A 25,000-nucleotide genomic window follows, 5' to 3' on the forward strand; every position below is an offset into this window, starting at 1 on the left:
ATAAATCATAACATTTCTGTTATGGTTTCTGATGGAATTCACTTCACTCATATGTTGTTGCACAATGAACAGGGCTTATCTCTCTTGCGGCTGCTTTTTCAAAATACAGCGTACAGATACTCCAATGTTCGTTTTCTTGGAGTCAGAAATAGAGGTCAATAATTCTCTTATATTCTTATTCCGTCTAAGGGCTACAATAGGCGGCTGACGAAATATCTGTTTGAAACGAGGATATTTCTTCAACACATGCTGGTAACTTTCATGTAACACTTTCGAAATGCCAGCGAAATGTCGGTGCCAGTTAATCACTAAAGGAATTCTGTCATCTATTGTATTGTGTTTGCTAAAATTATGCGTGATGGTTTGACTATCTTTGCTAATCTTAGCTATTTCATTTGCTATTTCCTTTAATCGGGATTCACTGTAACCGCGTTTGACATAATGACGTACAAATGCATTTGAGTGTTTCCAGTAATCCCCTATGAAGTACAAATCCGTTTTATCCTCAAGAATCGGGATTTCGGATTTGACCGAATAAGATTATGTGGATGATCGGAGCGGCGATGAAGATAAATGTGGGATGATGTGGGCTTGTAAAATAATCCTGTCACTATTCTGCCTCCAGAAAACTTGACTTTTGTGTCCAAAAATTCAACGCTAGTTTTTGAGAAAAAACTAGACGTAAATTTTATGTTTGACTTAAGCCATAGTTTCTAGCATAACAGTCACAGAAATGCAAGAAGTCCATTAAACTATCCTGAGATCCTTCCCAGACAAAAAATACGTCGTCAATGAACCGTAACCAGAGTATTGGTTCATGACCATGAAGGAATTTGAATGTCTTCAGTAACTGTGTCTCGAATTTCATCTTGAAGATATTAACGAAATTAACTGCCATAGGGGCTACCCATGGTGCAACCCTTCGTCTGGTGGTAAAATCTTTGTCTAGACTTCATTGTGTTACTTTCTAACACAAACCTCAATAAACTACAGAGAAAATTTGATGGAATACTTTTGTTTTACCGCTTTTCGAAGGCATCCATGCATGCTTCTACCCCTTCATTATGGTCAATATTGGGATATAAGGAAGAAACATCCATGTTTACCAAAAAACAGTTCTCGATACGGCTTCAGTGCTTAAAAAAAGTTGTTGATTTTAGATATAAAATCAAAGGTATCCCGAATATAGGAACTTGATCGTTTTGCGACGGGGAGTAGAAAGCCATCCAGCCATTTCGAAATTTTGGCCGTGCATCTTTCATATTCGCTGCAAATTGGGTGCATTGGAGGAAATCTTTCTAACGTTTTGTGTATTTTAAGGAGACCATAAAATACCGATGTTCTTCTTTCTGACCATAAAGTTCTGAATTCGGCCTCATTAACGAAATTGTTTTCCTCCATTTCCAGAATTATTTTGTCAAGTTCTCTGTAATTGGGGATTTGAATCGAAGTTTTGTCACTTAAACTTCTTCACAAGCCGAAATATACTCACTGTTATCCATAATTACGACAGTGTCTCCCTTATCTGCCATCTTAATAACAATAGAATCGTTATTAGCTAGACGTCGGGAATTTGCGAGATTATTCTAGGACTTCATTCCATTTGTTTTAAGGCTTTCTCTAATGCCTGCCTGGCAAGATTCAAGAAATTCCAGAAGTGCTTGTGAACGTCCATCCCGAACTTTATCTGGATACCATTTGGGATTCTTTTCGATCTAATTATGCCGGATTCGATCATCATCATTTTTATTTTTGTAAACATAGAGTTTTCTGACTCCTCGTTACCATTTTTTTCAAAAATATATTTTTTCAGCTTGTGACGGCGGACAAACTGAAATAGCCCTTGAGCTAGTTTATTCTTGCCGAAATTCTTAGTGCTTGGGCAAAAACTCAGGATCTTTTCGGTTTGAACAGCAGTTTTTTCTATTGGTGTCATATGAAATTATCACCCATAATTATGACCCTAGTATCGATCTATTGTATTTCAAACTGTTTTAGGATTTGGGTTAGGGGTGGGGTGGGGGTGGGGGTATCTTTTTTTTTCTTCAGAAATGTAAATAAACCCAATCTGTTTCTTAAACGAGGGACATATTCATACGGCACAGAATGTTTTCACCTTCAATAGACGTCATTGATTGGTTGAAATTGCAGAAATTGAAGAAAAAAACAACAAATATCTTACAAACTATAGAATTTTCTCAATAAAGCCACGTGGAAATTATTTTAAAAAACTGCCGTTCAAACCGAAAAGATCCAAAACTCAATCCAAGCTCTAAAACTGAGATACCATTAGGCGAAAGTTTTAGTTTACATAAATTTATGACCGACTTATTATCTAGTGTGATGGTTTTTCTCGGGCAAGTGGTTTTCAGAATCTTTTTCTCATTAGATTCCTGACTACTTTTTGCTCGAAATCTTCACTTAAAACACGGAACCTATTGGGTGATAAAATTTGTTCTGAATGTTCATATGAGAAGTTGCAATTTTTAGTCGTCTTTCTAGGGGTAATCCATTTCTGGGTGGATGATAGAAAGTGAGTGACTTCTGTGGTTTTTGTAGACATTTGAAAAACCTTTACTTTCGGGAAAGGAACAAATTTATTATTTTCGAAGCAAAATCTCGCATTTTTGACTAATCAAATAGAAACTTCTCTGGAGCCTTTCCAATGACCAGTTCAAATGCATACGCCAGGGCAAAAGGGCCACAATCATATGCGCCAACTTGGGGATTAATTATATGAACTTGTTGAATTGCAGGAATAATGTTTGTTTGTGGTGAATACAACGTTGTTATTTGTGTCATTAGTTACTGCGGAATTTATTGTTTTCTAGGCAAAATCTTAAATGTGCTCGCATTTTTGACTGATCAAATAGAAACTTCTCTGAAAGTTCTTGAGAAAGATCAGGTTAGACAAGAGAACAGGTCGATAAAAGTATGCGGAGTTTTAGAGACTGGCTATGCTATCCGCTCTTACCGGAGAGGGCCTAGAGACGACAGCACGACTGGCCTTCGTAAACAGCTTTGTGTAATTATAAATAAATAAATTAATTAATTAATGATAATAATAATGATGATGATAATAATAATAATAATAATAATAATAATAATAATAATAATAATAATAATAATAATAATAATAATAATAATCCTTTCTGCTGTAGGCACAATGCCTGAAATTTTAGGGGAGTGGACCATTCGATTACAACGACCCCAGTGTTCCACTGGGACTTAATTTATCGGCCTCGAAAAGATGAAAGACAAAGTCGATTTTGCGTTTGTGATGTTAGCAAGGCCTTGACCACAATAGCTGGGGATTAAGAAGAATGAAAATTCCTCAAAGTGGTCGCAGAATGACACCTAACTCCTTCTTTGGTCTTAAATCTCAATAGTTTCAAATTTCTTTCATCTGGTGATGTGGATCTTCTGTTCCAACAGTTCAAACACGCACCAACACATTTTTGTATTTGGCTCTGAGAAGCATTTTCAACCCGGCGTATTTTAACTCCGGTGCAGCGGTATAAGCTCATACATCATAGGATTCTCGTTTACATCAGATGGAGGGTTTAGAGCTACTCCTTTCCCATTCCTTTTAACAATTTTCCTGGCCATTTTCAGATCTTCTTCATTGGAAATCTTCCAAATTTCTTGTAGCAATCGCAAAAGAAACTGTAGCGGCACAAGCAGCCAGCGCCATATTGGATGAGATCTCGTGGCAGCCATTGCCATCTCCGAAACTGGAGTGAGACCTCACCTGCATCCATTTGCCATGCGCGGGATCACAACCAGGCTCTCGATGGAAACTATATAAAGGGAAAACCCTATTTAGATGTCTCTCTTTTTGGCGCCACCTCACAGCGGCACTGGCTAAACACCACCACTGGCTGTGGCTTTCTGCCTGTCTATCTCCAGCGGCAATGCGCCCGCACAAACGGAGATACTACACAACGCACACAGCTAAATATGGTTGCTGAGAGCAGCACACTTCACCTATCCTGTGAATCCTGTAAATAAACCAGTTGTAAATAGCATTTGTACTTGCAGTTTTCTCTCTTCGCCTGCCGGCAGCTTGAACTATGTATGCTACACGAAGAACAAAAAAATGATGGAAGGAGACGATGTTCTTCCGATTCGTAAACCTTGGCTTCCATTATTAAAAAAACGCAGGTGTTTGTGGTGGCGGTGACCGTGATGATATTCGCGTTTTAAATTTTCCCTTTGTCTGTATCGTCGTCGTTGTTGTTGTTGATATGGTTGCTGTTGCTGTTGTTGTTATTGGTCACTGCTGCTTAGTGTGGCCGCTGCCGTTGTCATTGTCGTCGTCATAATCACCGAATCACTTGGACGCTGCTTAAAGACCAAACTGTTTTCGCCTCGGTGACGTCACCAAGTGTATTTCCCTGCTACGTTTTTATGCTGTCTTTTCTCCGACAAAGAACGCGCCGTTGTAGAACATTATGAGGACTCCTTTATCAGCCATCTTTAAATAAATAAGGAAAGTGGCAAAATATTTGCTTTTTTCGCAAGTTGTTGAAAATCAATATTCTTTTATGCACACCTCCTGCAAAACAAAGGGTGTTTCTAAACAAAATACTTTCGGCACAGTCCGGACAATGTCCAGAATACGGTGGTAAGAATAAAAGTGAAAACAACAGGGCTTTAGAATGCCGAAAAGTTTAAAGAGGGTCAAGTAACGGTCACTTCACATAATGTTGTCAAATCTAGCTGTAGTAGCAATTTTATCGATACTACTTGGAATTATAATATGGAAAGTATTAATACCAGCATTTTACTTCAAGTTCATATATCGAGAAACTAAAATAAGAAGATTTCGCGTTTCTCTTTAATGTAAGGTTACAACTGTTGGGTTCTTATCTCGGTTATCTGTTTGAAAGAATTATGTTCAAGAATTTAACAGAAGACAATTAGCTTTACATCATGAAAAGAATAATAAAAGAATTAAGGAGCTTTTGTGGTTTAAACAACACATTATTTATTTTTTTTTAGTCTTTTTGTTTTCTGAGCAAAATGGTTACATTTGGATTCTATGTTCAGTGTAGCAATATCGTTCTCTCATTGCTATCCTCACTGTTTGAGAAGAGTATTAAGAATACTCTCGTTCGAGATTACAAACATCTTTGGCTAGTTCAACATTGTTGTAAACACTAATTCGATTGGCTGACACGTGGTCTCTACTACGTTCGCACCGCTGGTTATCACGTGACGCGATTTGCCTCCGCTTATTTTCGTGCCATAGTTCCAAGCAGCCAATCACAGCTTCCCATTTCTGAAGTTCATTGGGAGCCACATAAACCTTATAAAACAAGGGTTCACATTTGGATTCTATGTTCAGCATGTGAAGACAAAAGAAAAAAAAAAAAGAAAGATGAGAAGTAACTTTTATATTCTTTTGTTTCTACCTTGTTCTCTTAATCCCCCTTTCATAAGCTAAATCGGTTCAACAATTCCTTTCTTACATCATCTTACTCGAGAGAAATTTAAGTACCAACGCTCGCATTTTTTTTCTGTGGGGATAAGATGAGTTGTCACGTCAACGGTCAAGGGACCTGCCTCCGTAAGATCAAAGTAGTCGCCAGGCCACAAGGCATCAACGATGTAACAAGTCTCATGGCCCTGTACCTGGAGGGACGTTTGCTGGCGCTGTACCTCGAGAACGATCAGGTAGACAAGAGAACAGGTTGATGAGTATGCCGCGGAGTTTAGGAGACTGGCTATGCTATCCGCTCTTACCAGAGAGGGCCTAGAGACGACAGCACGACTGGCATTCGTAAATGGCTACATCAGTGCAACAGCAAGAACTACCAGGCAATGAAAAAATTGGCAATACGCTCTCTCATTGCTGAAGCACGCATGTCGACACAAAACACCAGGCGGAAGTCAGTGGTGGTGGTGGGAGCTGCAGAAGACCACGACGTAATGCAACAACCTATAAAGAACGGGGAGAAGAAAACTGCTGTGGAGCGACAGATACCGTTCATGAGCCGGTGTTTCAAGTGCCAGGGACCGCACACGTCAATGGACTGTGCAGAGATGAAACCCGGACTCGTTTTCTAGCAGTGCAGACAGACTGGGCATATTGCTCGAAACTGCAGCCAGGGAAAAGGCTACGAGGAAGTTGCTGCCTCTCGAATTTCATCTGCGATCGAACAGGCATTCGTACCAGCAGTTTAAATCTTTTGTAGGGGGAAAGGTTTTCAAAGCCAGGGACGGACGGACGGAGTATTAAGGGCCGTCGGGTATAACTGTTTACCAGGCCCCTTAGCATTGATATCAAAGAGCTAACATAGAATGCGGGCCCTTCAGTGCTCCGAGCCTTCGGGCTATACTTGGTTGACCGACTGTTTTGTCCTCCTCTGTTCAAAGTCCTCGTGGATACGGGCTGTGCGATGTCTCTCGTAACCCCGAGGGTAGCAAAAAAACGGACGGGGACAAGTAGTGTTCGGGCGGTCAACGGCAGCGGAATTGGTTGTAACGATAGCATGGAGATAACTGTGCGGGTTACAACAATGAGGTAGCTGGCAATTGTCATTGACCGTATGGTAGACGGAATTGCCGTGGTGATGCGGATGGACGCGATCAACCGCCTCGATGTCAGTGTTGCTGGGGACGTGGTTTCATTTTGGTGCTGCAGGGGTATCGTGCACTGTGTGTCTACAACGTGGGAAGGAGCAGAGATCTGTGAGGGACTGTACTGCTTACACCGTTGGGGACAAATGTGGAGTTCGACGATCAGTGGTGGATAATAAGAGTGATACGGAAAGAGAAGCCTCCGATGCTGAAGAACAGACTACGCTGCTACCAGCATACCTTGAAAGGACATGCCAGGAGTGAGTTTGAAAGAGAGGTAGAGAGGTGGATTATGGAGGGTGTCCTTATCCTGTAAAAGGAGGAAGTGATGAGTGGAGTGCTACCACTAATGGCAGTAGTGGAGCAAACAAAGAGCAAAATCAGGCCGGTACTGGACTTTCGGGAGAAGAATGGCCATGTATCATGCCACACGGGTAGCGAGGTAGCTGACATATGCAGTGAGTTGCTGCGCAAATGGAGACAGATGACAAGGATGGCAACGATGTGTCGACTTCAAGTCAACATATTTACAGCTCCATGTGAGCGAAAAACTGTGGCAGTATCAGCTGGTGCGATATAAGGGCCAGACATACTGTTTGACTAGGCTGGGTTTCAGGCTAAATTCTGTGACAAAGATCATGACGACAGTGCTCAGGTCTGTCCTGGGAAAGGTGGACGAGATAAGAAGGGTCACCAATTCCTATATGGACGACATCTTGGTAGACACGAGGCTGTAGTATCTGCTACCGAGGTTGTAAATCATCTCAAGAAGTTCGAGTTGATTACGATGCCAGTGGAACCAATTGCTGGCGGAACAGCACTTGGGCTCAAGCTTTAAAGAAATAAAACTGGCTCGTTTCGGAGGGGGAAATGAGATCCCGGAACTAGGTACCAGCATCAGCAGGAGAGCACTATTCTTGATGCGTGGGAGACTTAGTGGGTCGCTATCCAAACGCAGGGTGGCTACGAACAGCATGCACAGCAACATCAAGAGACAAGCAGAAAGGGGCAAACTGGGTGGTGGGAGAGGGGATGGTGACGATGATGCAGGAGAACGTGGAGAGGACAAGAACAGAAGACCCAGTAAACGGGAACTGGTACGTGCCGAAATTGGAGAATGGAACTTTATGTAGCAATGCTAGCAGCATAGCAATAGGGGTTGTACTGGAAATCGGAAACGTTGAAGTGGGGGGACGTAGCCTGGCTTCAAAAATGAAACGATTACAATCACATCAACATGGGTGAGTTGGATGAAGTGCTGTAAGGGGTCAATTTGGCACTGAAATGGGGGCTGCAATTCATCAAAGAAGTTTTACAGTTCTTCTGCGATTCCTCCTGACAATAACTTCCACATTAACGGGAGGCAGGAAATCGGTCTGTAATTGTCAACAAAATTTCCCTTTGATGCACCCTTCAGGCACAACACCATTCGTCCTTTTGTCAACCATCCCGGGATTTCATCTTCTTCACTGATCAATGCATTAAATTGCTCTGCGATCAATTCATGGAAACTACTGAACTTTTTTTCTTATTATTGTAGTTGTTGTGGTTGTTGTTGAAAGTGCATGGCTTAGTGGTTAGGGTGTTGCACTCACGATCCCTAGATTGTGATTTCAATTCCTAGGCCAGGTGCTACATTGTGTTCTTGAACAAAGCAATTCGTCTCACATTGGTCTGTGATCACTTCAACACCCTTGATGTATGGTACACCTGTGTGCACCTGTTCAAACAACATCGATTTGATGAAGCGAGGTTAGCTAATGTACAGAACATACATTTGATCACTATAAATAAATCATTTGTGTGGGTCCTGTATGTATGTATGTATGTATGTATGTATGTATGTATGTATGTATGTATGTATGTGTGTGTGTATGTATGTATGTATGTATGTATGTATGTATGTATGTATGTATGTATGTATGTATGTATGTATGTATGTATATATGTATGTCATCATGATCATCATCGTTTAACGTTCGCCTTCCATACTAGTATGGGTTGGATGATTTGACTGAGGTCTGGCGAACCAGATGGCTGCATCAGGCCCCAATCTGATCTGGCAGAGTTTCTACAGCTGGATGCCCTTCCTAACGCCAACCACTCCGAGAGTGTAGTGGGTGCTTTTACGTGCCACCGGCACGGGAGCCAGTCAGACAGTACTGGCAACGGCTATGCTCAAATGGTGCTTTTTATGTGCCACCTGCACAGGAGCCAGTCCAGCGGCACTGGAAATGACCTCGCTCATTGTATGTATGTACGTACGTATGTATGTACGTATGTATATATGTATGTATGTATGTATGTATGTATGTATGTATGTATGTATGTATGTATGTATGTATGTATGTATGTATGTACGTATGTATGTATGTATGTATGTATGTATGTATGTACGTACGTACCTATGTATGTATGTTTGTATGTATGTATGTTTGTATGTATGTATGTATGTACGTATGTATGTACGTATGTATGTATGTATGTATGTATGTATGTATGTATGTATGTATGTATGTATGTGTGTATGTATGTATGTATTCTCATGCATATTTACATATCTAGACATGCTCATATATATTTAAATGATAAACTTTTGGAAAGTTTTACAGATTTTTACAGTTCCAGTGATGGATTGGGTCTGTAGTCTTCGAATTAACTTTCTCCTTTTTTGGTTTTGAGAAGCTTCATGTAAGCAAACTTGGTCAAGGGATGCACTTCAACGATTGGTGGTTTAAAGATTTTGCTGAAGGGATATAATACAGCGCTCAAAGGCGTTTTGGATCAATGTTAAGCTTCAGCTACCTTTTTTTTTTGTTTTAGGTAAAGGAGGTCTACGTCACTGTTTATGTGGAAACTATGCGTGCTTGTTAGTAATTTTGGGGTTGGTTTTCACATCAATGGCTCAGATCTCATCAAGTGTCCAATCAAGCAGCCCAAATGTTGGTATGAGTACTGGCACTGCAAACACATTGTGGGCCACTGTTTTATTGAATACAGAGGGTTCCATGGTCCAAATTTACTTTATTTGGCTGTAATACTCTTTAGTGACACATGTTTTGCTACAGGTGCCATTGTAAGGTATATTCCCCCCCACCCACTAGATACTCGTCATTGTCTGGTTTATAGTTTGTCCCCTTTTCACAACCATATAACAACATTTATCCTGACCAAACTTCAACTCTACATCCTTCGAGAATGTTGTAACTAGGATCAAGGCTCTTTTTCATCTCATGCATATTCTTTGCATAAAGTTTTAAGAAACAGTGTGTAATTTTGGTATTTCTGTTTCCTTGTGAACCAGTGAGAAACCCTTCAGTCTTCCTTAACATGAATGACAAGGGGTTTACAGAAAGTATAAACATCACAGAAAGGCTATCCCCTTGGAATATGCCTTTGTGATACTGTATTCTACCAGTGATAATACAGTCACTCTGTGTTTAATTTCAAGTTGGTGAACCAGGTCAGTTATGGCTTTGATTATGCTCACTGAAACTTTAGCAAGATAAAGGGCTTCTAGTACCTACAAGTGGGGAACAGTCAAAGGCTTTCTTGTAGTCTAGCCACATTGGAACTAGGTTGCACTTATGCTCTGACATAACAGTTTTGCTGATTAATAATTGCTCAGCACATCCCCAGACTCCCTTCTTCCCAACTGCTTGTTCTGCTGTGATAATGTTATTGGTTTCACAATGGTCTAGAAGGAAGCGGTTTAAACATGCTGTTATATCTTACACATTAAGTTCTGGCATGCAATTGGGTGGTAGTTTTTTTGCCATGTGGATGGTTTTGCATTTGGGGATCAATTTTGTCTCTGCCAGAGCTAACGAATGTGGTATGCTACTTTCCCAATGAGAGCTTGCTGGTGCAGATTGATAAGATATGGTCGGTAGAATGTTAGCTTCTTGTAATAATATCCAACAATCAAGTGTCTTCCAGGTGCTTTTCCATCCTGTAGTTTTGGGATCACAGTTGCAAGAGTTTCACCATCAATGTTGTATGTCTTGGATGTAACGCAGGAGCAATAACTTTTTCAGATTTCTTCCTGCCACTGAGCATCTTTGTTAAATTCCTTCTCTTCACTCCAGATTTTCTTCCAGAAGGAGTCTATGTCTTCTTGCGAAGTAGCTTCCGTGATGTCCACTGCTCCTCCTTTCATGTCTCTGTTTAATGCTGCCTGGTTCCAGTTAAATTATTTGTTTATTGTTCTTCTCTCGGTTATTCTCTTCTGATGTCAGAGTTTTTCACTGACACCTTTTAGCTCCAGATTGAGGGTAATCAGTTTTTAAGTGAGTGTCCTCCTTTTGCTGTCTTCAAACATCATTTCTATCTCCTTCTTTGCTTTTGTTGGTGAGACGTACAGTGATTTGCTTGTTCGCAATAAGCAACATTACAGGACTGATGGTCTTCCGTAAACCACTCATCTTTTTCTCTGTCTTCAAAACCCATCATGGTTGTTTGTTTCCGTTTACTTTCTGAATGTCATTCATTTACTGCTTTGTAGTAGTAGCCAGAGCACATAGACAGGCATTAATCTGCCAGAATGTGGGTTCATCACACTGCTGTAAATACTCATCACCAATTTCGTTAACAATGGAAAAGAAGAAATCCCGAGCAGGTTGACAAAAGGACGAACGGTGTTGTGCCTGAAGGATGCATAAAAGGGAAATGCTGCTGACAATTACAAACCGATTTCCTGCCTCCCATTAATATGGAAGTTATTGTAAGGAGGAATTGCAGAAGAACTAAATAAGTTTCTTGATGAGAACGATATAGTAATGACTGGACAAAAAGTCTGTAGAAGAAGATGCAGAGGTACTAAAGATCAATTATTGATAGACAAAATGGTAATGCAAGATTGTAAACAAAGGAGAACAAATCTGGGAATGGCCTGGATTGACTATCACAGAGTTTATGATATGATTCCACATTCGTGGATCATCAAGTGCTTAGACTTGCTTGGAATTGCAAGGAATGTAACGTGTTTCCTGAAGATAAGTATGGTGAGATGGAAAACTGAACTGTATGGCAAAGATGAGACTCAAGTGAATTACTTGGTGAACACAGTCCACTGTTTTGCTATTGATATTAGAATGGAATTTGGACTCAAGAAGTGCAGAATAATCTACCTAAAAAGAGGCAAGGTACAGTTCCTAGCAGGAATGAGTCTTTGTTTGTCTCCTCTGTGTTTAGCCCCTTGTGGGCAATAAAGAAATAAGAATTACCGAACAGAGATTTGATTAAGCTAATTGAAACAGAAGTATACGAATACTTTGGTATACTAGAGTTCAATGAGATAATAGAAAAGAAAATGAAAGAGCAACTGAGGATGGAGTATTTCCGAAGACTGAGGTTGGTGCTGCGCTCAAAATTGGCTGGATGGAATAAAATCCAAGCAGTTAATATGTGGGCGATAGCATCACTTCGGTATGGAGTGGGAATTATTAAATGGCAAAAGAGAGAAATGAAGAAAATGGACACCAAGACCAGAAAAATGTTAATGGCACACGGAGTCTTTCACTCAAAGTGTGACACCAATAGGCTGTACTTGTCCAGAAAAATGAATGGGAGAGGTTTGATCAGTTGCCAGGACTGTCTCGAAACAGAGGAAAACAACCCAGGGTGGTATATAAAAAATTCCATGGAGTCACTAGAGAAACACACAGAGAAGACCATCATCAAAACTGAAAATTGTGTAACTAAAGAAAAATTTAAACAAGAAATAAACAAAAAGGTGCGGGAGTGGCTGTGTGGTAAGTAGCTTGCTAACCAACCACATGGTTCCGGGTTCAGTCCCACTGCGTGACATCTTGGGCAAGTGTCTTCTGCTATAGCCCCGGGCCGACCAGTGCCTTGTGAGTGGATTTGATAGATGGAAACTGAAAGAAGCATGTCGTATATATGTATATATGTGTGTGTTTGTGTGTCTGTGTTTGTCCCCCTAGCATTGCTTGACAACCGATGCTGGTGTGTTTACATCCCCGTCACTTAGCGGTTCGGCAAAAGAGACCGATAGAATAAGTACTGGGCTTACAAAGAATAAGTGACCTGAAGATAGAGACACAGAAGCACTCATATGTGCAGCTCAGGAACAAGCATTAAGGACCAATTATATGAAGTGCAGAATTGACAACACTACCAATAGTGACAATAGTGGTGAGAGGGGTGAAACGGTATGAGAGTGGCACCATTCACTCTTGCCATTTTACTTTAGAATTCTTACTATCCGATAACTAATTTACATGTCATTACATAAATAACTTTACGATTTGTGTATTCACAACTTATTAGGATTTCCTAAAAACAAGATCAAGATTCTATCTAAGACAGTTTAGAATACTCTGTAAATGCACAAATTCCGTTTTTAAGGGCTACATACTTTGCATTCTTGTTATTGAAGTAGTGAAACAATTATGAGAACAAAACCAAGGAATAAGCTCCACTTTTCCAGGAATTAATTGGTACATCAGCTGGTATATGTATATATATATATATATATATATAATAAATATTAGGGAATAAATCCAAATTTACAGGGAAAAAAATCAGATTTAGGATTAAATCCAATTTTATAGTAAAATATTATAAAATATTATTAGAGACAAAACCACTATTTTGCAAAACAAACAAGGAAAGACTTAATCAATACATAAAATTTTAATAAATAGTCAAAAAAACCGCCACTACAATCGTTTCTTGTCTTGATCGACAATCTTCAGGTGGACTTCCAATAAGTCAGTTTCACGGTTTTTTGCTACTATTTATTAAAATTTTATGTATTGATTAAGTCTTTCCTTGTTTGTTTTGCAAAATAGTGGTTTTGTCTCTAATAATATTTTATATATATATATATATATATAGTACAAGTAAGATAGGGGTTATGAGGGTAACCCAAATAAATAATATGAAATGGTAATATCTGTAAGTTGATGATTGAAATGAATTTGTTCTCCATTTTTCTTATATATATATATATAATATATATTATATATATATATATATATATATATATATATATATATATATTATATTAATACGTTTATATATTTGCTAAACTGGCAAAATGACCATTCCGAAATATAACAATATATATATATTATATATATATATATATATATATATTATATATATATATAATATATGTGTGTGTGTGGTTGTGTGTGGTATGTATATGTGTATATATATATATATTATATATATTATATGTGTGTGGTGTGTGTAAAGTATATGTGCATATATATATATATATATATATATGTATATATATATATATATATATATATATATATATATACACACACACACACACATACATACATACATACATACATACATTAATACATATATAGATACATACATATATTATATATATCGTTGTTAAAAACATAAATCAGGAGAAGAACCACACCCTATTTGTCCAATTTTTATGAAAATTGATGAATGAGTGAGGCTCATGGCAGTGAATTGATGTCAATATAAGGCATTGACAAAAAAGTCGATAATTGCACCTGACCAGTGGTTTTATAAAATCAATAGGCATTTTTCGTGCAAATACCGATATGGATTTTATTTTTGGCTGTGACTTTTATATTTTTATGTAAATGGTCACATGGATTCTATTTTATGACAGAACCTTAACATTTTTCTTCGGATTTTGCTGATATTGGACAAGTTGATCAATTTTGTAGAGAGGGTGGCATTTAGGTGAGAGAAATAAACAAACATGACTCTTAACGGGTCGAGGTACACCCAAAAATTTGGCTGCGATTTAAGACGGTTCAGTTTGTAGGAGTATGTCGAAGGCATTAACCAGGTAAAATCCCTACCGAACCAAATATAACATCTTAATGGATAACAGTTAGCATGGGGAATGTAGAAGATTTCAATACAAGGTCAGAGGTGGGCTTAACTTCAACATAGAAAATATGAGCAACGCTGGGTCCAACAGCTAGTATATATATGTATGTGTATATATGTGTGTGTATATATATATATATATATATTAAAAATGGTGAAGGCCGGTTTATCAGATTATCCTGGATTTCCTGCCCATAAAGTGTTTAGCTTTATATATATATATAATAAAGGCAGCTACTGGGTGCACCACATATTAGAAGTATATATATATATATATATAATATACATGTTTGTGTGTTTACATCTCAGTAACTTAGCAGTTCAGCAAAAGAGGATTGATAAGGTAAGTACTTGGCTTAAAAAAATAAGTCTCAAAATCGATTTGGTTGACTAAAATCCCTTCAAGGCAGTGCTGCAGCATGGCCACAACCAAATAACCTAAACCAGTAAAAGAAAAAAAAGAGGAAAGAATATACACCGGAAGACCATGGAAACATTCAGGATTGAACTCAATGACTGAAAATATTACCCGAGATGGAGAACAGTAGGATTGAACCAGCAAACATACCAGTCACTGAAACAAACTTCCTCAGTGCACAGCCTACACCTGAAGCTATATGTCGTATGTCACGATAGACAAAGGGTGGCAAGCTGGCAGAAACTTTGGCACGCCGGGCGAAATGCTTAGAGGTATGTCGTCTGCCGTTACGTTCTGAGTTCAAATTCCATCGAGGTTGACTTTGCCTTTCATCCTTTCATACCAGTTATGCTGTGGGGTTATGTAATCGACTTAATCCCATTGTCTGTCCTTGTTTGTCCCTTCTATGTTTATCCCCCCATGGGCAATAAAGAAATGAATGTCACGATAGACAAGAATCTTGGGAAGATTTGATGACAGCTATCTTGCATTTATTAAGAACCATAGAAAGAAAAGGCGAGCGTTGGTACTTAAATTTCTCTCGAGTAAGAAGATGTAAGAAAGGAATTGTTGAACCGATTTAGCTAATGAAAGGGGGATTAAGAGAACAAGGTAGAAACAAAAGATTATAAAAGTTACTTCTTTTATAACATAGAATCCAAATGCGACCATTTTGCCCAGGAAAACAAAAAGACTAAAAAAATATATCACAACAAAACAAAACAAAACAAACGTATTTTTAAAACCACATAAGCTTCTTAATTCTTTTTTTTATTACTTTCATGATGTTAAAGATAATTAGTGTCTTGTCTTTTCCATTCACAAAACCATCCCCCTTTAATTTTGCTCAGATTGTCTTCAATTTTGGTGTATCGATGCAGTTCTGAATTTTGATTTTGCTCAACTAATTACGTTATCTTGTGAATTAAGAATCTGATGTTATTTGGAATTAAAGTTGGGAAAATTTGGGTAATTTTAGCCAATCAACACATAGCATGGCATTAGCAGCTTGTTACCATGACAACCATATGTGTTGTGTTTTGCTTTGCCAGCATGTTTTTTTTTAATAAAAATTTATATTTATCAATTAGAATTTCCTTGTCGCTATTTTTCCTCAATAATAAATCTCTGAACGAGGTATAAACAGTAACTGCACGACATCGTGAGGTGTATTTGCCATCTGAATATGGCTAACCACTAAGGGTGGGTGTTACTGTAGCTTGTAGCCCCAGGAGAACATCGTCTCCCTCCTGGGGCTACAAGCTACAGTAACACCACCCATATTGAGATGGCAAATACACCTCACAATATTTTTCCTCAATTGTCTTGATATTTTACATATTTTTCATATTATTTTTTTCTGTTTTTATTTTTTCTGTGTTTTTGTTTTTATCCTCTTTCAAGCCATTTAATCGTACTACTCTGAAGGAGATTTTGGAAACAGAGGTGGGAGCAGTAAATTATTTACAAGAAAAGGGTGTTATCCCTAAAAATTAAAAAAAACACTGGTGCAGTCAGTAAATCTAAGCACAGCATGGGTAAGAAAGTGGTTTGTGGGAATTTGTACTGGAGTACACTCACAATAGTTGCAACGAATGCCTGTCAGGCCAGAATGAGCCATTACACTTTACTCTCTCTTTACTCTTTTACTATGCTCAGTCTTTCCTCCTCAAAATGGCTTCCCTCGGGAAATCCCTCTCTGCTCATATCTTTGCCACAAATGTTGGTTTACAAAGGTTCACAAGGAACATCGGTACAGACCATTCTTAGTTATAACATAGTCCAGCATGTACCAGTGATCAGATCAGGGGTGCTTCCATGTGCTTTTGTATTTATCTGCCTGCCTAAACACTGTAGTTGTTGCAGTTCCAGTCCCATTCATCTAGAGGCCATATAATGGTAGAAGAAGCCTCACTGTCTGGCAGAAGTAAAATGCCACTCAAGGAGAAGATTATCGGTCGGTACCAGTTCATCTCATATGACTGGGGCAGATCACTGGTTCAGTGACCAAGTGTATAGAGCTGAAGATTATGCAGAGCTATCACAAGCCTTACTACCCTACAAGACTCCTTTGAAATGTTTGACACAGGAGCCCACAAAACTAACATCAGCAGAAGAAATGAATGCTGTAAGCAAGCAATTAAGGTCATGCAAGAACTACATGCCACATACAAGAACAAAGCCAACCTGCCATTGTGTTCCATTCTTTCTATTAGACTTGCTGCAACTTGACTATTGTCTAATTTAACTTTATATGACTTAGTCTTTTTGTTGTTCTGAAATGAAGAATACAGTTCTTTTAACAGTTATGGATTATAAGTTTTGGATCTTTTTTCCCTTTATTGTTTATTATTCTATCAGGGTTCTAGTTTTTGGAAATCCACTCAAATGTAACTGTAAAAATTTCATAGTTAGTCATGGGTGAACTTTTTTGATCAAATACAAAAAAAAAGAAAAAAGAAAAAAGCCCATTGATTTTCATTGTCTTCCAGCAAAAACTCATCAGAATATGATACAGGATTATGGAGTTACAAAAAAGTTGTATCCCTAGTGCACACAGCATGGTGAGATTCTGTGACCAGGTTTTGCGTAGATGTTCTGCTTGCTATGGGCAATCCTTCTGATCCATTGTCATCTCCTCTGTAAGGCTCAGTATCTCGAGGTCAGATTTCACAACCTCATCCCATAGTGATTGGTAAAGATCTCTAAACATTTACTAAGACATTTGAAGATGATGCAATTCTATTTAGTGCATCCTTCTTTATGAAACAAACAATTAGTATTGCATATTCCTTTGAAGAACACAATTGAAAGAATACAAGAACTCCATCCTACAATGTTTTACATCAACAGCTTGGACCTTGCCATTTTGCAAGTAGATCTTGTGATTCAACTCTTTCATCATTTATATTGTTCATGATGCCAAATCTCCTGGACACAAGTCTAAATAAATATAGACAAATGCCCAAGGAACTCAGATCTATAAAGATAAGTAGATAGAAATAGATTCTGCTGAATTTAGAAAGTTTATTGGATCGATCACACACACACACACACACACACACACACACACACACACACACACACACGAATGCATAAATGTACATATAAACTTATATATGAATACATACATCCACATGCACGTATTAATGATGTATAGAAATACATGACAGGTATACATAATATTGAAATACGCAACCCATATTGATTCTTGTGTGAAGGAATCAATGGCTTCATAAAGTAAACGCACGCAGACAAATACATTAACGAATCAAATTTTAAAAAAATAACTTACAAAACGCTATAGAAATAATGAAGAGACGAAAGAAACAGTTAGATGATACATGTTGACTTTATTAAGTAACAGATCATTTTACAGACGCTAAACTATAAATTTCACAGGATACAACTTAAAGTTGACACCACGTAAATACAGAAAATTTCTGTCTCAATATTGGCTAAAATATAGTTTTTTGGTGGGATGGATTTTTTCGATTTTTAAACGCCTGTAACTTTTTCGACAAATGTTTTCTCCACAAGATCATGACTTCACAGGAATAAGCGTGGAAAGCTGCATCAACATAACCGATTTTCAGATTTTCACTTCCTTTCAAAAAATACAGGTTTTGTGAATGAATGCACTTTTAACGACATGTGCAACGGTCACGTTTTTTACCGTCTATACATTTTAATAGAACTCCCGTCGTTACAATAACTGTTGTTATTATTGTTCCTATTACTAAACAGAACATTGTTCCTGAATCCATACTGTGAAGTTACGGTTACTTGACACTCCTTAAGTTGTAATAGTGTTTATAATCCTTTTGGCATTCTAAGGCCCCGTGTTTTCACTTTTATGTTACCACCGTGTCCCGGATTGCGCCGATAATATTTTGTTTAGAAACACCCCTTGTTTTGCAGGAGATGCGCAGCAAAATATATTGATTTTTAACAACTTAGGGAAAAAATACAAATATTTTGCCACTTGCCTTATTTATTTAAAGATGGCTGATAAAGAAGTCATCATAATGTTCCTTAATGACGCGTTCCTTGTTGGAGAAAAGACAAAATGAAGGCGTAGCGTGGAACAAACATGATGACGTCACTGAGGCGAATACAGTTTCGTCTTTGAAATGCGTCAAAACATTAGGCGATTATGACGACAACAACAGCAGAAGCAACACTAGTATAAGTGGCAAATAACAACAACAACAACAGCAACAACAACGATACTAACGAAGTGAAACTTAGAAACGCTATTAACATCACTGCTACCGCCACCACAACTTCCTCCGCTTCAGTGGAGGTTTCTTTTGCGATTGCTACGAGAAATTTGGAAGATTTCCGATGAAGAAGATCTGAAAATGGCCAGAAAAATTGTTAAAGAGAATGAGAGAAGAGTATCCCTAAACCCTCCATCCGACGTGGTCGAGAATATCTTAAGATGTATGGGCACATACCGCTGCATCGGACTGAAGAAGAAGCCAAGTGTCATTCTGCTACCACTTTGAGGAATGAAAACTTCTTAATCCCCAGCTATCGTGGTCAACGCCTTGCTAAGATTAGGATGTTGATCATGTCACCAGAAATATCCATCACTTGGTTAGTGGCGGCCGTCGTGGCAGGTTTAGAAGGCGATGTAACAATGTTGGCGGTCAAGAAAATGTCTAAGCAAAACTGGTCAGGTATAGGTATGGAATGACCTTACAATGCAAGCAAGCCTATATCGACCAACTGCCCGATCTAATCGATCCCCCACATGGTACTCACCTGTCAGTGTTAGTGGAAGATAGAAGGCTATGATATCACATATGTGGGTCTGTGACTCGCTTAAAGGCTTTCTGCCCAGAAAGAAGAAAAACCAAACTCCACTGCTGCTGACACGACGGACACCACAAACGAAAAATCATGCAAAACGTGCCAAAGACTCTTACACCCACACCCATACCAAGACAAAGGGGGAGTCTACCCCCGGTTGCCACGGAAAAACAAGCTACTCCTAAACTCTCTGCCTCCTAAACCAACATCAGCTGCAATGACATGGAGAAAGAAGAGCTGACCAAACAAAGGATCACTTGTGATAAAAGGTGGTAGGCAAATAAGGGGTAGAGTACATAGCCCTGCTCCAAGAACTCAGCAATCCAATTCACAACCACAACAAAAACAAGAACAGCAACTTTAAAAACAGCAACATCATCAACAATACTATGAAACCACAGAAACACAGAAACAACCAATTACAGAACATCAGAAACAAGAATATTCATCAGATTGCAGACGAAATGTTTCCACCAATTTCACTGTTGTAAACAAGCGCAACAGTGAATTGATGAATTTTGTAAATCAAAATATAAACAAAATATAGACAGAGGGAATGGAATTAGAGAATTTTATCCTCAAAACACCGAAAGACAGATTATTATTTAAAAGGTCGTCAGACGTTTATAAAACAATACGAGGAAAATTCCCCATGTAGTGTAGAGATTTTTAATAATTCAGTTGATAAAAGGCTTTCGGAAGAGCCTTAAAAAAAAATTCAGTTGATAAAAGGCTTTCGGAAGAGCCTTTAAAAAAAATCGACAGTAGAGAGGCTCGGAAATTCTGAGCTTCTCGAAAATCAGGGTGAGTAACTTCCTCTTTTTCTTTCTCCGACTAGCATGATTGTGCTGAGAATGGGGTGTGCGAATCTACGTGGCCTGAGATCAGATTGGAAGCAAGGTCACTTTGCTCAACGATCTTAGGTCGTTTGATTTAAATGTAACTGCAATTAGTGAAACAAGGATCTCCGGAAAACACGCTCTTGCATCCATTTCGAGGACTACGAGTTGTTCTCATCAGGGGCGGGTGGCAATGTAGCAGTGCTACTCCGGAAATTCTTAGATCTCCAAGTACGGTCTATCTTCTTTGACCCTGTAATGGTCCTGGACGAGAATGGCAGCGAAGGTGATGCCTTTTGACCTGTGATGGTTTATACTCCAACAGGGGCTAGAAGGCCAGATTTCTCCAAGCGTCTAGAAACATTCTTGGGAACGTCTCGCACTTTAGGACTAGTGAGGGACTGGAATAGTATTTTGGACCCACAGAAGGATTGTGCAGGTTTAGTACATAGCAGAATGGGGTGTAACAGCCTCAGAAACCTGCTTTCCGGCTTCCTGACAGGTACCGACTGGATTTCGCTGATGTGTGGACATGGAGCAACCACAGCGGGTCATTTAGATTGTATTTGGATAGCGTATTTATTAGGGCAGAGGATATGGATATCATAGGCTGTCCACAATCTAAATTAACCAATTACACAGATCACAAATTTTGTGACGTGCACAGTCGATTTAGATAGGACCCGTAGTCAGGGACCCGGTTATTAGTAGTTGAATGCGTCCTTACCGGCACACAGAGTACGCGTAGGGACTAAAGCCGCCCGATGTGCCCGAACGGTAGTGACGCGATGTTGAAACAAAACCACGATCATGTCTTTGACAGATCAGGACGGTTCTGAACAGATGTGTGCGGCTTTCCAGCAGCACTTTGTGCGGCTTTTTGGGGAAGGTGATGGGTCCTCGACGGTAGCGGACTTTACTTCGAACCTAGACAGCCTACCACAGCTCTCGTAATGGACGTGAGATTCTGCGAAAAGCCGATTACAGCTTCTGGAATACGGTAGGCGATGAGCGATTGCACAAGTCGCAAATCGCCCGGTTTGGGTGGTCTGCCCTACGAATTCTATGTACTCATGCCAGATTTGTTTGGCAGCCTTTTGGCAGATGACTACATTAACTGGCGACAGAACGGAAAAAATCCTAATGCTGTTAGCCGGAGTTTGGTAACACTGCCGAGAAAGGACACTGACGATGGGGACGTGCTTGGGAATTTTCGGCTCATAACTCTGCTAAACGGATAGTTTAAGATTTTGGCCAAAATGTTAGCTAAAAAGTTGGCGCTTGCTGATAATCCTGTCGGAGAGGCCCAAACGTGCTCAATCCCGAGCAGGTCTATCCACGACAACCGCCACCTTGTGTGACACACCATTGAGAAGGTTGGGACTAAAGCTGATTTTGGTGGGACGCTGTTCAATTTAGATCAGTCGAAAGCTTTCGATAAGGTCGACCATCGCAATTTGGAAGCCACCCTTAAAGCGGCCGGTTGTTTCGGACCCGTTTTCAGAGGTTGCATTGCTGTAACGCACAGCGACACCTATCGGTGGTCAAAGTAGATGACCACCTATCGTAACCGTTTAGTATCGCACATTCAGTCCGTCAGAGCTGCCCGCTCTCACCTCTTCTACATGTGATGGCTCTCGAGCTACTGCTGCGGAAGTTGGGACAATTAAGGGGCATCCCTTTTGAAACTGTTTACTTTCTTGTGGAAGGGACGCGTTCCCATGGTAAGGCGGTCAATTTGCTGCCAACTCCCTCTGCCTGGCGGCTTAGGCATGCCATGGCTTTTGATGCACAAACACGCACTCAGGTTGCACCACCAGGAACGATTTGTAGAAGGTAAAAGTGTGGGGGCTCCATTTGTAAGACACGCTTTTCTATGGCTCCTCTCTTCGACGGTGCTGCAGTCCTGGATAAAAGGTAGGCCGAGACTGGGCGCCTGGCCCCTAGAATGCCATCAAGTACTCACTATCCTCTACAAGTCGGAGAATAGCATCAATTGATGTTTCACTTTAAGCTATATACAGAGGATTAGTAGCGAGGAAGTGAGATGAGGTCCTGGGGGAAACCCTAGGGGTCGACGAAGACGAACTGGCTGGTCTATTCCGGAGGACTTTCTGGTCGGGGACTACTATGGATAATTTTCAGATGCCTTTAGCTTGGCAGTGCTGCCGGTTCGAGATAAACTCTACAGGTGCTGTCCGACTGGCATCTCCGAGGTGCTCGCAGAGTGACGAAACCGTTCTGCATGCACTCGTTCAGTGTCCGGGCATTGCTGACTCGTGGGGTTATGTCGAACAGCTGCTGTCGCGTGTAGGACGGATCCGTCTGTTGTCCGAATTCATAACGATGATTGTCCCGCCTCCCTCCTTTAATCGGGTAGATAAAGCAGTTTTCCTTTGCTTGGTTGCTGTGGCGAAAGAGATTGTCTGGTGGACGAGGCTGAAAGGAATGAGGACAGGGACATTCCTCTTTGGTAAAGTCCTCATCGACTTTTTCCAGTTTCAACTGAAGAGGAAAGTGGAGGTGGAGAGGGAGGTGCTGTCTTCAAAGTGAATTTATCAAAAGGTTGGTGTGGAAGTTGCGAAAATGGCAAGAGTGGACCGTACCACTCTCAGAGTAGACCTGCAAGTCGGAAGAAAGAAGTTGGAGAGGGCTCTCGCCCTTGGTATTCAGGGTGATCTTGGATGGTGGGGGTTCCTCCTGAATCAGGGGACTCCCATCACGATCCTTTCCCTCCTCTTTTTCTACTGTCATATACTATATATATTTCCCTTCTTCTAATGTATACCGTGTATGTTTTATCATTTCATTATAAGTAACCCCCCACACTTCATGACTGCTTTTGTATTGTCCCTCTCGTCCTTCGCCCTGGTGGAAAATTAAAAAAAATATTATTATTATTATTATTGACTTTTAATCTGCGTAGTTGTTACAATCACTTGCCGAGACACACCCAGTGTCCTGGGGTGAGTGAAGAATAAGACATGTTACAGTATGACTGGAAGTTTGGGGAGGGACGGTGGTGAAATATCTTCGTATAATACAACACAGACATTTAAATGGATAGGGTTTTTCTAAGGATGTGGACAGTACTTGTCAGCACAATCTTTTGGATTTCTGTGAGACACGGTTCTCCTGGGATCTTATCTAGATGTTTCTGACATCCCTTTTTTATCATACCTAGAGCACCTACAATAACAGGAACAATTCTCGCTTTAAGATGCCACATCTTTTGTATTTCAATTTCCAGGTCCTTATATTTACTCAATTTGTCAAATACCTTTACAGATATATTTCCATCAGTGGGAACGCTTATATCTATTAGTGTGCAAGTATTTTCTTCTCTGTCTTTAATAATTATGTCTGGTCAATTAGTCTGGATCATTCTATCGGTGTTGACTGGAAAATCCCAGAGGAAAGTGACATTTTTACCTTCAACGACTGGCTCAGGGTGATGTTCATACCAGTAAGGAAGAGTGCTGATTTTGTAGTGTTTACATATTTTCCATTGTAAATACTGTCCGACCCTATCGTGGAGATTTTTATATTCATTTGGTGTCAGCATAAGACATCCCGAGATGAGATAATCTATTGTTTCATCAAATGTGTCACAGAATCTGCATTCAGGGTCAGAACCGTTTTGAAGAACATTAGCCTAGTAGTTTTTTGTGAGTAAGCTTTGATCTTGTGTCGCCAATATGAAATCTTCAGATTCTGCTTTCAGTCCTGAACTTCTCAGCCACGGATGGGTTATGGTTTGATCTACATCAGTATTTTGATTTTGAAGTATATATACTGTCCATGAAGAGGCTTCTAGCTCCTTCGCTCCTTAATTTGTTTCTATCCATTCTTTTTCGCAGTCTGCTCAATCCATTTGGTTTGTTTTGTGGCAGTGGTTTCGGGTTCTTCAACTATTTCAGGATTAATATCAAGTTCTCTTGTGGATTTGCAAGCTTCTATGACAATCAAATGTAACATTTTGCTGCTTTCGTGTTTGCACACAAGTCGCAGCACTCAGCCTTCTGTACATGATAAGTATCTGTTTGCTATTGTGGATGTCTTATAGGACATTTCTACCTGCATCATTCCCCTTCCCCATTACTTCTAGGTAAGTACAGATGATCAACATCTGCTTTTGGGTGGTGCATGTTCTTAGATGTTAGTAGTCTCCTAGCCAGATGTTGGAGCTCTATAAGATTCCAGTTAATGATGTTAAAATTGTATTAGACTACTCGAAGTGCCAGGGTGTTAATGGCTTCGATGCAATTTTTAGAGTTGAGTTCAGTTTTTAGTATGAGCTCCTGTAATATTCTTTTCTTATTTTTTCTTCATGGTAGCATATTGTATACCGAGTTCTTCGTTTATCCCCAGGTATTTATAACTTTTTTGTGGGCCAAGCTCTTTGATGGTAGTGTTGGTATTTAATTTAATGGTAGCTGTTTGCCTGAGCTTGCTTCTTACAGAAGTTACTGTATTACTTCTA

General features: G+C 39.5%; 1 protein-coding gene and 1 long non-coding RNA gene across 2 annotated transcripts in view; one reads left to right on the forward strand and one right to left on the reverse strand.

The window, feature by feature from the left end:
• The window catches only part of LOC118767231 (short-chain dehydrogenase/reductase 3-like), a 95,022-nt gene that overhangs the window by 10,631 nt on the left and 59,391 nt on the right, over window positions 1-25,000 (forward strand). The gene's annotated exons all lie outside the window — the stretch shown is intronic.
• LOC118767278 lies at window positions 4,025-16,940 on the reverse strand. The gene is made up of 3 exons (XR_005003185.1): window positions 16,826-16,940; window positions 11,222-11,231; window positions 4,025-4,034 (listed from the first exon to the last, which is right to left on the reverse strand). It is a non-coding gene; the product is annotated as an uncharacterized LOC118767278 (long non-coding RNA).

This window comes from Octopus sinensis, linkage group LG20 (genome assembly GCF_006345805.1).
Source record: "Octopus sinensis linkage group LG20, ASM634580v1, whole genome shotgun sequence".
NCBI lineage: Eukaryota > Metazoa > Mollusca > Cephalopoda > Octopoda > Octopodidae > Octopus > Octopus sinensis.